Below are 16,670 nucleotides of genomic sequence, written 5' to 3' on the forward strand. Positions count from 1 at the left end.
CTACACGGGTAAGCATGTATAAACTGCTGGCATTGTGGTAACTAATTTTTGAATAGTGCTGGCATCCAGTGGCACTATGGAATTCAGAGATAGAGGAGTGTACATCTGAGGTCAGTGGCAAAGGAACCCTGTAGAGTAGTGACAGTTAATGTAGACTTGAATGGCTTCAGGGAAGAATCCATATACAGAAGATTTGGGGAAACAAAATGATTATTGCAGCAAAAAAAGAACAGGATGCAGAAATGCAAGCTGACTGAAGAATTTCATCATGTTTAATAAAAGCAAATAGACCAATTTGATTGAAGTGGGGCATCTGTATGGGAACGAATGAGATCAAGCAGAGAGGCAGGAGCTGTTTACAGATCACGATGCCCATTGAATGGCAGGCCCTATTCATATTTAGTAGTCATAAAAATTTCCTGAGGTTGTAAACTCACTTTTTTTCATTGACATAATGAGGTTCAGAGAACTGAGGCAGCTTTTCTAAGGTCACTAGGCTAAGGAATGGTAGACCATGGGCTGAGACCTAGAGCCAGTTCTTTTGGTCACACCACACTCTCATTTTTGTAGCTCATCCTTTAAATATATTGTCAGTGTTTGTAGAATCATTTTTTCTCATAAAGTATGTAGAAAAAAAAGTAAGAAAAATGTGTTAATATGTTGACACGTTCTTCTTTGGGGTTTGGTTATCATTCCCTTTAGCCCAGTATTTCAAAATTCCACTTACTAACCTATGTGTCCTTTCATCAAGATGGAAAGAGCTGGCTTCCTGTTCAGTTTCTTATACATCCCCCTTCCCTGGTTTCCTATCCATGTGAACCTGTTAGAGCACACATCATCAAATAATACATCATCATTTGGAGTAAGAGCTGTCAGTAAAGACATGCAGCTTGGAATAAGGACCCCGGATGCTAGGACTGGAATCTTTGCTCTTTAACAGCTGTGACCACAGACGTGTGTTCTACATTATCTTTGTTTCTGTCTCTTTATCTGTGTAATAATCATAATAACCCTACCAGTGGTTTAATATTAATTAACAAATAGATTAATACCTATAATAACTACAACCTGCACTTAGAATGCTGCTAACATTCATGAAATAGTAACATAAGTATTATCATAGTTGTAGCTTCTATCTCCTGTCTTCTCACAAATGGAGTTCAAATCTGGCTGTTTGTGCATATGGACCAGTCCTTTCACATTTGCTGAAGAGAGGATACAATTACAACAATTGAAGTTGGTCATTTGGCAACATTTGCCAAGATTTAAAACATGCATTTAAAATGTGGTTTATTATTTTCAAATTATTTGTACATGTGTATGTTAGTATGTGTATGTGAGGGCAGGTGCCCACAGAGTTCAGAAGAGGGTTTTTGGATGCCCTGCATCTGGAGTTGCATGGTTGTGCGTGTCCCCCCCCCCCCATCTCAGTGCTGGGAACCAAATCCAGGTCTTCTGCAAGTGCATTCACACTCTTAACTGATGAATCATCTCTCCACTCTCCAAATATACACCTTCTTTAATCTTTGCTTCACCTCAGTGTATTACTTATTACTCCCACAGATAGACTCATGAAGTAAAAAGTGTACAATGTGTAGCTTTGGGGGTTTGGCTTATATGTATATCACCCAGTCTAGAATCTTGAAATAGATGTTGACGAACATTTGAGGTTTCATGTGTTTTCCACATAGTCCAGCCCTTTGCTTAATCCCAGTGCAGTTCCCAAGGCTCAGCAACCCATACACACTTCCTCTTTGGACAACAGGCCTCCTCCCTCCCCAACCACTTACTACAAGCTCTGTTGCTGTGACTAGCTCAACCCTGGTCCTCGCTTCTCCTCTGTAGTCTGCTTTCAAAACTGACATGGATTTCTTTCATTGCAGCTGCTCCCTGCCCTTTCTCCATGATTCCTGACTTGTGGCCCTGGCAATCTCAGAAGAGCTTCATTGAATTCCCTTCCATCCAGATCCTGGGGACTCGCCTCCCCTAGCATCACCCTGTGCAGCTTGGACACACTGACTAAACCAGTTTTTAGGATACTTGTGAGTACAATACTTGGTTCTTTCATAAAAATATTTCAAATCACCTTTTGGCCCCTGGCACTCTCTAATTTTGTTTTTCTCTGTTCTCTCTCTTTCTGGAACTCACTGTTGTCTGCAGAGTTAACATATCAGGGCTCTCATTTGTTTAATCACTGACTATCGACTGAGATAGTAGGCAGCAGGAGCGAGAACCGTGAGGTGCATGCCTTTGTTCTCCCATGTGGCTCCATTCAGGTTACTTGTCTCTCACTTAGATTGGAAACTAAATGGATTAGAATAAAACCAATTTGAGGGGAAAAGGAAATGTTCACAGGAACAGAAATAGCAAGTCCTACTATCTTGGCTGCCTAAGATCTGTAGACCTCACCAAGGAATTTAAAAAGTAATGTTTCTTATCATAAGTGACAGAAATATGCTGCTTTCTGCATCAGTAGATATGAAGATTAAAGGGGCTGACCGTATTAAACAATTTTGCACAGCACCAGGCACTCTGGGCAGTGCTCTTGGCCTTATTACCCTGCTTCGTGTGGCTATTTCAGGCCCAATTTAAGAATACAATGCAGCCTGGCTTTGCAAATTGACATCCTTTAATTTAAACTGTCTTGTGGGAGAATTAAGAAATTATGGAACAATTATTCCCCCTCAGTTGAAAGCTGGATGACATCCTGAGATTCTTGTACATTAGCCATTTGAATTGATTAAGTCACGTAATTGAATTACACCTTTGCCCCCATAATATCTCATGGCAGATATGTTGGTGTTTCCTGTTGGGGAAATGCTCTCATAAAAATAGAACAGGGGCTGGGGTTGCAGATGGACCTGGGTGGCAAAGAAAAGCTCAGGGCAGGTGGGGGTACAGAGAGGCTTGTGGAGGTGGCTGGCTGAAGGAGCCGGCATTTTGTCTGGCATCACAGTGGAAATTCACAGATGAATTCACACTGTAGCACGGTATGCACTGTATCCTTCCCAGCTCTCCCATGTCATCATCCTTGAGCATTTAGCTTGGGGGGTATGCCACTCATTCTCAAAGCTTTGGCTAACATTACCAAGGAACAAAGTGCTGGCTTTGGGATACTTACCTTTGTTCTCCATGCCCCTCCCTTCTTCATCAAGGGTACCTACTAGGAAGTAGGCAAGCCACCTTCCTTGGGCAATGAAGCCAAGCTGGAAGCCATTTCCAGCTGATCTGTGAGCGAGGGCACACACTATTCACTGCAGGAGGTTTGAGCTGGACTTGAAGGGACAGTTGTTTAAGCCTCTGAGATAATTTCTTTTCTAGCTTACCATGGAGAGAATAGACTCTGCTAGCCAATTTTTAAAGCATCACCCTTAAGTAGGAGTGTTTGTACTACCTTGCATCATTAGAGGAATGCAGTTATTAAACCCAATTTATTTATTTATTTTGTTCAGAGAGTTGTATTCATTAAACACAACTCTATAAGTAATAGATACGTATTATATGAAAAAGCTAGGTGGATGCTAATGGAGAAAAAGTAGTCAAAATTTATTCCTATTCTTTAGAGAGGATCAATAAAAAGTGGAGGGGAAATGCCCTGGTCTGAACATAGAAGGTGGACCAGTAAGGATCAGAAAGCATGCTAGGAAGGAGAGGAAGGGAGAAGGGTAGATAGATGGCTATGATGGGTGCATGACACACGTGTGTTTGGGAATATCACAGTGAATCCTATAAATTTGTGCAATTAGTATGTGCTAATAATTGTGATAAGAAAAACAAACTGAAAAAAATTAAGTCATGAATAATTTTTTTTTTAACTGAGGACCGGAGAGATGTATGCAGGTATAGCACTGTGGACCGAAGTACAGAAAGGAGGCAGGCAGTAGACTCTCCATTTCATTTCTCTCTGAAGTCTCTGCTGCCCTGGCTGGCCCTGCCCCCTCACCCTTTCCCACAACATCCATTTGGAACCCAGTGGAGAAGAAATCTCTTAGCTTCTCATCCTATGGTCAAGCTGGACGTGTGCCTTTCATTGGAAAACTCCTGTGAAGGAGAAAGGTTTAAAACACGGCTCTGCTGCACTCAACCCCCACCCCGTCTTCCAGCTCGCTGCCACACTGCGCAGCATTCTGGGGCTTCAAATTCTTTGTCTATTCTGTGTGGCAGGAGAATCGCTCACTCTTTTTAAAAGCCCTTTACCTTTTCTTTGCCTTTATCAAAGAACACTCTCGGAGCTTTAAAACCCAACCACAGCTATCCTCCTGAATATTTCTGTGTGGAAGGGATTAATCAAGTCTGTCAAACACTGAGCGGTAAAATCTTTAATATTTCTAAAAGGTTTAAAGCCTGCATATTTATCGCATGCATCATTGAGAATAATCTTTCTCTTTATATAAAAAAATATTAAACGCTCATGGTGAAATCGTGTGGTGATGAGCACAGTGGGTGAGAGGCTCATGAAGGAGCCAGTTGTGATACTGGGATGGAGACTTCAGTTCAGACATTACCTGGCTAGGAGCAACCCATCCACCCCGACATGTGCTTACACTGAGGTTTATGCTGGAATCTGAGCATTTGGATGCTCAAGAGAAAAGGAAGAAGAGTGAACGCCACACTAATTTCTGCTGAGTGCTTGCTAGGTGTGAGGTATTGTGTCTGCATGCCCAAGGGGGTTGCTACATTTTAATTTTCAAAACACCCTTTTGTCCTGGCATTATCTAACTGATTTATAGACAAGGATACCAAGGTCCCGTGAGGGAAGCAATTTTCTCAAGCTCACATGAATGTTCATTCACAAAGCTGGGATTTGACCCTATGCTTGTCCCAATTCTTTCATTCTATGTGTATAGCAAGTGCTTAGTTGAAGAAGGTAGCCACTTATCTTAGTTAAGGTTTCTGTTGCTGTGATAAAACGCCGTGACCATAAGCACTCTTGAGGAGCAAAGAGTTCATTTCACTTTACAGCTCACAGTCCATCATCTAGGGAAGTCAGGGCAGGAATTCAAGGCAGGAACCTAGAGGCAGAACAAGAAGCATAGTCCACACAGGAGTGCTGTTTACTAGCTTGTTCTCTATGACTTCCTCAGCCTACATTTTTACAGCACCCATGACCACCATCCCAGGGTTAGCATTACTCACAGTGAGTTGGGTTCTCACATATCAATCTTAAATCAAGAAAATACCCCATAGGCTTGCTCAAAGGCCGATCTGGTGTGGGAATTTCTCAGTCTAGGCTTGCTCTTCTCAGATAGATGACTCTAATGTCAAGTTCTCATAAAACCAGCCAGCACACCACTCAAGTATTATCAGAGACAGTTAGGACTGGGATGTCTGAGGATTTTTAAAGATTCATCATTATTTTAAAGACAGAGAGACAAACAATATAGCTAGCTGGACATGATTCTGAGAAGCTGAGATGCTTAATCCAATAGTGGTGTAGATATTTCTTAGAATAGAGATTCACTCATATAATATGACAGACTTGTATTTTGTTATGTAGAAAGTGAATTTCCATGTAGCCTGATGCCATCTACTCAATCACCCTGAGAAGTAATATCTACACTACCGCCATTTGACAAATGAAGAAACTGAGACCCAAAGGCATTAGTTGTGTCTAGAATATACAGCTAAAGCAACTACATTGATGCTCAAACTCTGTTCCTCTTATTATTCCAGAATATTTTCACTAATATTGCACACACACACACACACACACACACACACATGTACATGTGGGGAATACATTCATATGTATGAATATAGATGCACGTGACATACTGGTGGTGGCCAGAAGACAACCTCGGATGTATGTCCTCATCTTCCAGCTTGTTTGGGAACAGTAATTCTCTGTTGCTGTCTGTTGGCATGTCAGGCTATCTGGCTGATGAACTTCTGAGGATTCTCTTTCCATCCAGCTACACGAGCACCTGGATTTACAGATGTTGCCACTGTGCCCAGATTTTATGTAGGTTCTAGGGATTCAAAGTCAGGTCTTAATGCCTGTGTGACAATTTCTGTACCCACTGAGCCATCTCTCCACCCCTCCACTAATATTTTAAAACCATTTGTTAGATGTTTGAGAACTTAACAAATAGAAGAGTTTGAATTTTATTGAAAAGAAATATATAATTTCTAGAGTGCTTTATCAGTTATCAAAATATACTAGATTGAAACTTGATGTTCTGATCCGAAATTTTTTACAAACACTTTTCCTTTAAAAAACATAAAAGAGTTACGTGTTATTTTATGAGTATGCATACATAATAATGTTCAGTTTTATTGGCAAATAAAATAAAGTTTTGAAGCTTAAAAAGACTTCAGAGACCTGTGCCTCTGGTTTGCAGATTTAATAGCTGAGGTTCTAACACCAGCAGTGGTATAACCAACTCTGCAGCTGGGCGGTGGTGGCACATGCCTCTAATCCTAGCACTCAAGAGGCAGAGGCATGCAGATCTCTGTGAGTTCGAGGCCAGCCTGGGCTACAGAGGCTACAGAGTGAGTTCTAGGAAAGGCAAAAAAGCTACACAGAGAAAACCTGTCTCGAAAAAACAAACAAACAAACTAAAAAACAAACAAACAAAAAAGGCATAGCCAACTCTGTATAGCATCCTGTGACAGAAGAAAGATTTCTTCATTCTGGTGGGATGGGTGATATAAAACTAGGGAAGTTTTTACGGGAAGTGCAGAGGTTGACATCCAGAAAGGAAATTAGGATTTTAATCATGGGAAAATATTCAATAAGTGATATTAAAATGGGAGAATGGAAGGACTGTATGGCACAATGCCACAAGACAGCCCCATGGGCAGGAACCTTTTCTGGAAGCTCAGGTGTGTTGTTTCAATATAACTACTTGTGTAATTGTATATTCTTAAACTGCCACCATAGTGAGATACCTATATGATTAGACGCCTGGTCATCCAGGAGGTGACTTCTGCCTCCTCTACTTCATGCTGCCAGTTTGGCTTGTGCTAACAACCCAAGGAAAAGCCCCAGGATCGGGAAAATTTGTAATTCCAACCTTACCTTATACATGTGCAGTCCTCTCTGTGTTTACCAAATCAATGGACCGAGTAGAGGATGAGCAGTGAAAGAATGGCTTCCTCCTTCTAGGCTACCAGGAAGACAATGGGTCCACTTCTGGAATTCTTTGATGGGGTAAGATGTTTCCCCAGCTTACATTCTACACACAGTGAATAGCATCCACAGGGGAAGAGAAGTGAGTTCTATGCATTCCTGTGAGCTGCTGTGGAGGATGGCCCAGGCACTGGGCTTTTCCTGTGTCTATATATTCTATGCAGTCAAAATGGGCTTGCTGTAGGGTAAAGCTCTCACATGCACTAAGAGGCAGAGGCCAAGGGCATGGTCTTCTTCAGATGGTGAAATGGATCTTACGTGCCGCAAGTTGGCATTCAAAGTTCTTGAGGGTCCCACTGATTCTTTCAACACATGTCAGCTTACTCCCACGTTTAGCCTTTAATGCTGAACACTCAGCTGGCCACAGGTCTATAGAGCACAAGTCTCTCAAAAGTCATGCTGGCCAGCAGAGTGTGAGAAGCTAAAGACATCAGCTGAGGCTCTTGGGTTTGGAGACCTGTGAATGAATCAAAAACTCATAGCATTAGTTAGGATGAGTAAAGTCAGCTTCCTTAATTGACAACCCTCCCCACTTTTAGACTTAGCACAACTACGGGATATTATTCCACTTGGTGCACCCATTTGGGGAACTGTCTTATTTTCCAGTCTTATTTATGTTACCATCATCTTCTCATGTTCCTACGGTATTTTTGAAGAAGAGGAAAAAAAAAAAAAAAGGAAAATCCCACTTGATGGTTTTGGAAGGGATCTTACTAAACATGGCACTCATCCCCTCCAACTATATTTCCTTGGCTGGAGGTCAGCTACATAATCCACTTAATTGTGAAGGAACAGCAAATATAATTTAGCTATGTGCCCAGAGAATAAGTGACAGAGACATACTCTTGTCTCAACAATTGGTTCTTATTAAAACATACACAAACCCTCTGACCATGTCAAAGGGCCCCATGAGAAGGTATGATATTCCAGGGTGGGAAGGAAACTCTGCTGAAAATTTCACCAGCATAAAGTATCCAGAAGCACTTTCAGTGCTTTTTTTCACCCCAGGATTTCTCTTCTAGTCTTGTATTTTCAAAATAGAAATAGCAAAGATTTGCAAGCGAACAAATCAATTTCCATGAAGTTTCTCGGAAGTTTGAAAGTGAGCAAGAAGTAAACTTTCACAAATGAGAAAATGGTTTCAGTGTTTTTTCCCCACCACTTTGAGTAGGTAGCAATTAAAGAAAACTGATTTCTCAAGGCTCTTTAAAGTTGTTAATGACATATGGACAGAAGAGAGGAACGAGGATCTCAAAGCAATCCTTTCCTTGCAAACATATGCTCAGGTGTGTAATCACAGACACCCAGACTGCATTAACATAGGAGGGAATTCTCCCCAGAGTGGGAAAGAATACCTTTCCATTGTTTGCCACCTGCATTTGCTTCTAAATCTGGTATAGGTTTTGTAAATATGAAGAGTAAGACAAGGGTAAGTGTGATAGTTCACCAAGTAAACAGCTTACCTCCCAGGTATGAGGATCAGAGTTCAGATTCCCAAATTTTACATAGAAATTAAGTGGATATGGTAGTCTGCCTGTAATCCCTGGCACAAAGCTGACTCACCGGATTGAACAAAGCAGTAAGCTCCAGTTTCAGCAAAGGCCCTGCTTCAATATATAATGGGTAGAACAGTCAAGGGGAACACTCCATGTCAACTTCAAGCCTCCACATGCACAAACACACATGCCTGTAAGCATGCATACACAAGCATTATCATACACAGAGACAATGCCAAAAAAAGCAAGATAATTAAAGAGGAATTTTAACAAAGTAAAAAGAAGAGCTTTGGATGCCCAACTCACATAGAGACTTATCATCCCGAGCATCTCAGGATGTGAGCAAATAATGTCCTACAATTGTATCAAGAGAAAGGAAGAAACAGTAAGTTTGAGACCAGAGGACACTGTCGAGATCAAAGGTTATACAGAATATGGTGTGTACAACACTTTTCTCACCTGGGCTGGAGAACACAAGTCTCAATTTTAATTGCCTTTCACAATTAGAGCAGTTACTGGTTGGGTGCTGCATGCCTATAATCCCAGTGTTTGCAAGATAGGTCTGAAATTCAAGGAGACCCTCAGCTACTTAGCAGGTTTACATTAGCCTGGGATACCTGAGACCTTGTCTCAAAAGGTCACTGCTTTAAAAACTCAAGAAAGAAGCAATGGGTTCAAATCTTGGATTTCTGTCTACTTGTTGTGTGGCTCTGGCTATATAACACCACTGCTCTGAATGTCCTTGTAAAAGTAGAAATGATACCTTTTTCTGTATAGTATTAAGGTTGCACTAAATATGATGATATCTTCAAATATGTGATTCATACACATTTGTGTAGATGTATATTCATGTATATATACATATTTGCATTTGTGTGTATATGTACGTATACATATCATACATATCCATCTGGGGACCTCTAATTAATTCAGAGGGGTATACTTTGAGATAAAAACCCCTTTCTTATTTCAACTCTTTTGGCCCTCTGCAGGCTTTCCCCTCCCCCGCAATCTCCTGCCTTACCTTTCCCTGGACTCAACACTAGGACCACCTGGAGTTTTATTTGGGGGAGACTATGCCTGGAACTCCCAGCTGTAATGTGGAGAGTTACTCCTGGGGCCTCTTTCCATCTCCTTTCCTGAATGTTCTAAGGGAGATATTCTGAAGCAAAAATTTTTCCAGGTTAGGTATGGGCAACCCAGGCCTCTACCCTGCTTGTGTGCCAACTCAGATAGCAGGAGTGTCCTTGCCTAAAGGTCTGAAGAGAGACATTCTGAGGCAAAACAATTCTAGGTTAGCATTGGGCGTGACTAGTTCAGGAGTTCTGGGGCTACGACACACCCCAGTGCTGCAAATCAAGAGGGGAGACAAGGATGGCATCCAGAGTTACTTTCCTAATTCTGTCTGCCCTGGTCCCCACAGATCATCACAGTCATTCAGGAAGAGCACACATGCCCAGGGATTGTCTTGGCATCATGTTTCTTTCAGCAACAAGTTCTATTTTCCTATTTTTTCCCTCCCAGGCATATCTATATTTATACAACCGTTAAGCTGGATGGATAAGGTGCTATCCATGTGTTATTTGGGTTGTCTGCACTCTTTCTCCTGCACAGTAGAGGGGTCAGTTTAGCTGAGAATCTTGGAGGGTCCTTGAACATCTTGCCTACAGGCCTTCAGCATCATTAAAATTGTGCTCAGTAACTTCTAAGGGAAAGTATGCAAGGAAATAGCTCATTTGCAACTTAGAACTCGCTCGAATCCTAGCGTAGTCTCCAATTTATGCTGCCAAGAAGCCTATTGCTGATTATGCTGGATGCCCCATAAATTAATGAGAACTGGACTTAGAGGTGACAACGATTGCTGAGCCTGTGGAGCAGAAAATGCAACACTAATACATATGTTTCAGAAATGTCCTTTTGTCTATATATTTGGAGGAGAAAGTGCTGATGAGGATCAATTTTATATTGACTTTAAATTTTTCAATTGACCCAGAGCTCTTTTTATTAAGTAATGCACATGAGAACGGTTCATCCCAAGCCCACTTGATGACTTGGAGAATTCCCTTCAGAATCCAGGAAGCTGGATAGAATTTGAAATGCAATTCATTCATGTATTCTTTTATTCATTCTTTAATAAATATTTATTGAGCAGCTGCTATGTGCTTAATTCTAGAAAAGAAGCTAGAATGTGAGTAAGACCCAATCTGCCCTCAAGGAATCTAAACTCTAATGAGCTAGACAGACACATCAACATACATCCTGCCCTGAGCAGGCGCCTCAGATTAGTGAGGTGTGTAGGGGGTAAGAAAGCGCTGAGGAAGGACTCACAAAGGGCATTCTGGGCACTTGACAAGTATGAGCTCTTGTTGAATGAATGAAAGAATGAATGAATGAATGACTAGATGAATGAATGATATGGACCTTTAGCTGAGATTTGAAGCACCATGGTGTTTGGTTAAGCAAAAAATAAAGTTAAGGGCATTTGGGTTTGAGGGAGCTTAATGTGTAAAACGAGATTTGGTATTTTAAATATAGCCCAGGGCATAAGGGGAGGCAGGAAGTAGGGCCAGCTATTCTAGAGCAGTTGGAAGGATCTTGATGCTAATCCACCACTTCTGCAAATAGACCTGTTTCTAAAAGGCACAGTTCAAGGTCCTCAGACTGCAGGGACCTAGCTGACTGGCTACTCAGTGAATGGCTCAGTTGTGATTACTTCCTGTGGTTGGAACAGAGACAGGAAGTAAAACAGGAAGTCATTGCCCTTGTTTTTTGAATCCTTACTTGTAAGGGCAGCCTGGTAGAAGAACAAAAGGCCTGCCCTCAGAAAGACCTAGCTGAAATCTTGATTCACTACCCATCAACAACAGTGCTTGATTGTGGAAACTGGGTCCCCCTGCTGTGTCTTCAGCTTGTCTGAGTGTTGGGCAATATGTTGTGAAGTGTTTTCCCTTTTATTGCCTTGGCATGCTTTTCTCAACTAGCATTTCCCACATCCTTACCTACTGTCTGTGTGCCTGCAAGTGGTGCTGTTCTGTGTTGTCTTAATCCTGTTTTAAATCCTAAGCAAGTCTGGGCAAACATGAGCATTTCTCTTCTGCGCACCTGCCTCTGGGACAGCCTCCCTGTGCTGTGTATAGCAGGTTGGAATCTTGTTGTGCTCTCCTGAACTTGACTTGATGTCTGCAGTGGCCTGGTTGATTTATGGCTGCTTGCTCCTCTGTTTGATCTTTGCACAGTCCGCTATGATGTAGCGGCTTCCTTCCACTCACCTGCTGGTATCTTCATGTTTGGTCAATAGCTTGTTAACTACTCCTAGGACAGGGACTGCCCTTCCTGGCTAACATTGAGAGTGGTCTCTATGGTAACTGCATCCCATCAGAGACCATGCTCATTCTTCAAGGCTTTCCTCATCTATTTTTCTCTGGTGACTTCTGAGTAACCTATAATGTTTGGAGCCCTGTCTCACCCTGCCAGGAAGCTAGTGCTGATTGAAAGCCTCACAGAGGAGCTGAACAAGACACACTGCTTTCTTCTGCCTAGGCTGGCTTGTTCTGTGTTGCATTTGGGCCAGGCCTGCTGGGACCTGTCATCCCTCCTTTATCATTGCTCTTTGTGGCGGTCCCCAGCCACTGCTCTTGGTCTCTCTCAGAAAGCATTGCTGAGGTTTCTCCAGATCTCCCTGCTCATTAATATCTTGCGACAGTTGCCTCTGAGTCCCGCCATTCTGTGGATACTGTTTCTCATGGTCTGTCTTTGTTTAATCATTTTCTCATCTCCTCAGAACTGACTCCCAAGCTTTCTGTTCTTCATCTGTAAAGAAGTAGCGATGTCAAAGATACTCATGTAGATTGCTCAGATGCAACACAGGGGAAACCATCATTCATATGACATAGGACTCTAGAGTATTCAGTCTGCTGATGACCTTAGGGCTCAGCGAAAGCACAGGTGATAACAAACCCATGTGGAGAGCTGTGTTCCATGCACTGTAGTGAGCTCACTCCATCTTGACGATGCCTTAGTAAGGAAGATACTATTTTGGAGTCATTATATAGATGAGGAAACAAAGAAGAGGGAGTTTAGGAAAGTGCCCTGGGGTTCTCACTGATGAATGGCAAGTACTCAAACTCTGGTTCAAGAATGTTACTGTGGTGATCTTGCAAATCTTACTCATTTTTTAAAGAAACAAAGATGCTAAGAGATAGATAGATACCATTTTATACACACAAAAACCACAACTGTATCTCTATACATTCATTGATATTTTTCATCTCTTTAAGCACTGGACTTAGCTCTATTACAATTTCTGGTGCTACATTTTTCTTTAAACTGCATATTTTGTAGTTCTCTTTGTCCAGCTTGCACATTTTCATTATAGCTCCACATAAGAGATTAATAATCACGTGACATGATCAATACTAGGCTGTCTTAAAAATCTCCTCTGCCAATGCCGTTAATTCAAAATTCTTTGACTTAGTCTTAGGCAGATTTATTTATTTATTTATTTATTTTTTGGACAAGAACAGAAAGCAGTCACATTCTTTACAAAAATATCACAAGAATGGTCTTTAGGCCACTTACTTAATATTCTTCCCCTCTGAAACTTCTTGAGCTAGGCTCCCACAGTTCACATTGCCCTTATTACTGTCTTCTGTGTTTTTAATGGTGATGGCCCATTAAGCCACCACTTAAAACATCCAACCACTTTTCTAGCCCAAAGTCCCAAGGTTTTCCATATTCCTCCAACAAGCACCATGGTCAGGCCTGTCATGGGCCTGTCACCCCAATCCTGGTACCAACTTCTATCATCGTCACTATTTGATTGCTGTGAGGGGACAGCATGAGGCAACTCATTGAAAAAAGGCATTTAATTGGGAGCTTGTTTACAGTTTCAGAGTCTCAGTCCATTATCATCATGGTGGGGAGCATGGCAGCACACATGGTGCTGGATCAGTAGCCGAGAGCAACATCCTGATCCATACTCTAAGAGGTGAGAAAAAGGAGATCCTGGGCCTAGTATGAGCTTTTTGAAACCTCAAAGCCAACCCCCAGTGACACACTTCCTCCAACAAGACCACTCCTACTTTAACAAGGCCACACCTCATAATCCCTCTCAAATAGTGCCACTCCCTGATGGCTAAGCATTCAAATATATGAGCCTTTGAGAGCCATTCTTATGTACACCACAACATCTGTCTTAAACAAAACAAAATTAAAGTCTCTTTTTCATATGTCCCATTTTTCTCTTTTTCCTTGCTCCCTTTTTCTAAACATCTAGTCTGGGTTCAAATTGTAGGATTTTCCAAAATTTCTCCTTGTCTATACTACCTTCAACAAGGGATCAATTCACCCTTCGTCTGTACCCCCACAACTCTGCAATCCCTTTATTATACTCTCAACTCCAAGTCTTAGCTATCTGCCTATTTGTTATTTTTTGACCACAGATACACTGGAGGTTAGGCACAGGCCTTATTTTGTGTTGCATGCCAAATCCTAGTGCCTAGTGTATAGCCATGAGTCTGGGCTGTTTAGGCTAACATGAAGACATTTTAATATATAAATAGCATTTGAGGGGTTTATAAGCAAAAGAAAGATATTTCTCCCAGCTTCCGAGGCTGGAAAAATCTTAGACCAAGGCTGGAAAAAAATCTTAGACGAAGGCTCTTGCATATTTGTTCTGATGAAGGTTCCTTGTGTTTCATGGTGCCTTCTTACTGTGCTTCCATAATGTACAAGGTGACTCTCTGGGGCCTCCTTAATATGGGCTCTAATTCCATTTGTAAGGGCTCCATCCACCCTGTGAGCTAATCACCTCTCAAAGAACTACTTTCTAATACTGAAGATCTATGAACTGGTTTCACCATATAAATTCTGATAAAAGAAGGAGGAGGACATTGTGACCATAAAAATATTAAATTTATTTTTATTATTTAATTGTTAAAATAATTTTAAAAGATCTAAAACAACCACTTGTCATCAGTATTCTGATGAGCATCTCACTTAATACTTTCTCATCTTAAGACTCTTAAGGTGGCAGTGTAGCTCAGTGGATGAAGGCCTTCCTGCACAAGGATGAGGACCAGAGTTTGAGTTCCCTAAACCAGATCCCCAGAACTCACAGAAATCTCCGATGGGCATGGAAGCCCCACCCCCACCCCCTGCCACCCGCCACTCAAGTAATTCCAGTGCTCTGAGAGTAGAGGCTGGAGCAAGCTAGCTAGCTAGACTAGACATATCAGTGAACCTTGGATTCAACTGAAGGACCATGCCTCAATGAGTGAGGTGGGGAGTAACTGAAGCAGACTCCTCCTTTAATGTCAGCTTCTGGCTTCCAAACACAAGCTGATACATGTGAACACACAGGCACACTCATCACACACACACACATACACATGCAAAATTAGTGATTTTTTTAAAAGACCCTTAGACTTCAGATTATAATATAGATATGAACAAAGAAGGTGGAATCACCCATGTATACAGTGTATGACTCAGGTCACAGCCCTGTGACACAGAGCCTGATTAGACCTACAGGCTGTGCTTTGGGTATATGAGAAGAGACCTACTACTGTCTGCTCATTGTTTTATTTCAGGCACCTAAGGCAATACGACTATAAGTGTTGAGATCCTGTTGGATGGATGGATGGATGGATGGATGGATGGATGGATGGATGGATAGATGGAGTTATTGATCAATCAATTAAACTTCAATATCTGCCAGATGAACATGCACTTATATCGTGAATGTTTAAGAAGGAAGATACATAGGAGAGCTATTACTCCTAACACGCTTTTACAAACATATACTCATTCACACATACAACTCCACTTCTCAGTATGGTAAAGGGAATCAGAGAAAGAATCTATGACATTCTGATTTTTGTGATAACAGGCTGCATGCTAAATATTGTCATTTTTAGGGCAAGTTGCATTTGGGGTCAGGTGACACTCCTTATGATCAGTGTGGCCTTTTAGACTTTTAACTGTGAATCTGATAAGTTAAATTTTGGAGTAAGTTACAATAATTAGAATCCCATACTTGCTGTGGATTCATTTTTAACTTGCAAAATACATTTAATGCTTCTTAAGTTTAATAGAGTAGTTAATGAAACCTTGAGAGTTCTGGAGGTACATGGTCTGTACCCCTCAGCTCACTGACTGTGTGGTCTTGTGCCCAACTTATGAAAGTATAGTAATAACAGGTATAATAATAATAGGTGTGGTAATAACATTTTACTCTCAGGGTTGATGTGATAATTAAGTCAGCTCACCTAGAGGGTTTGAAATACTACCTGACACCCAAGATTGCTAGTCTTAGATTTTGTGTTTCAGGGTTTGCAGAGAGAATGAAAATCCCCCTACTTGTGTAGTATCTAGCCTTCTGAAACTACACACCAGAGATGCTCCAGTGACAAATCCCCCACATTCTATTAGCTGGACCCTCAGAGCCAGCCATGGTGTGGCAAAAAGGCTTAGTAGGAGCTACCTGCAGGAAGCATGTCTCAACTGGGACCAATAAGGAGCAGAGTAGCCCAGCACAGGAAGAGGAGAGAATTGAGAGGCTGAAGGTCTTGGTTCTTTGTGAATGGGCCTCATGCAAAGAAGCATCAACAGTGTGACCTGTCACACTCTTAGTGACCTGCTCAGAGCAGACCCCTCCGGCCCTGTACTCAGGATCTGCCCTTCACTTTCTACAAAATTCTAACCAGTTTTTAACGGCCCTTTTCTAAAACGACATGAAGCCAGAATGTATGAGACATAAAATAATTTTAGGAACATGTCTTTTGGTCATATAAAAGGAAACAGAATAAGAAAAAAGCAAAATACAATATAAAAAATAAGATGAAATCTTAAAATGGAGGCAAAATACAGGCATTTAAAACAGATTGTCATCAAACAAGGCTGCACCTGTCATCAGGCACAAGACAAATGCACACCCTTGCCTGTAATGTGAATCCTTCCTCCCCAGCCCCACATCAGTAATGAGGGGCTGCTACTCATCCATGGATCCAGGGACAGTGGGCATCCCATTCTGGATGGAAGCC

At 41.6% G+C, this 16,670-nt stretch overlaps 1 protein-coding gene across 7 annotated transcripts in view; it reads left to right on the forward strand.

Moving 5' to 3' along the window:
- Window positions 1-16,670, forward strand: part of Dab1 (DAB adaptor protein 1) — a 1,142,636-nt gene that overhangs the window by 341,934 nt on the left and 784,032 nt on the right. For all 7 annotated transcript variants that reach the window (XM_037203414.1, XM_037203415.1, XM_037203409.1 and 4 more), the window contains one exon: window positions 1,884-2,042. The gene's annotated coding sequence lies outside the window, so the exon portion shown is untranslated. The remainder of the gene's footprint in view (window positions 1-1,883; window positions 2,043-16,670) is intronic.

Source organism: Peromyscus leucopus, chromosome 2 (assembly GCF_004664715.2).
Source record: "Peromyscus leucopus breed LL Stock chromosome 2, UCI_PerLeu_2.1, whole genome shotgun sequence".
Lineage (NCBI taxonomy): Eukaryota > Metazoa > Chordata > Mammalia > Rodentia > Cricetidae > Peromyscus > Peromyscus leucopus.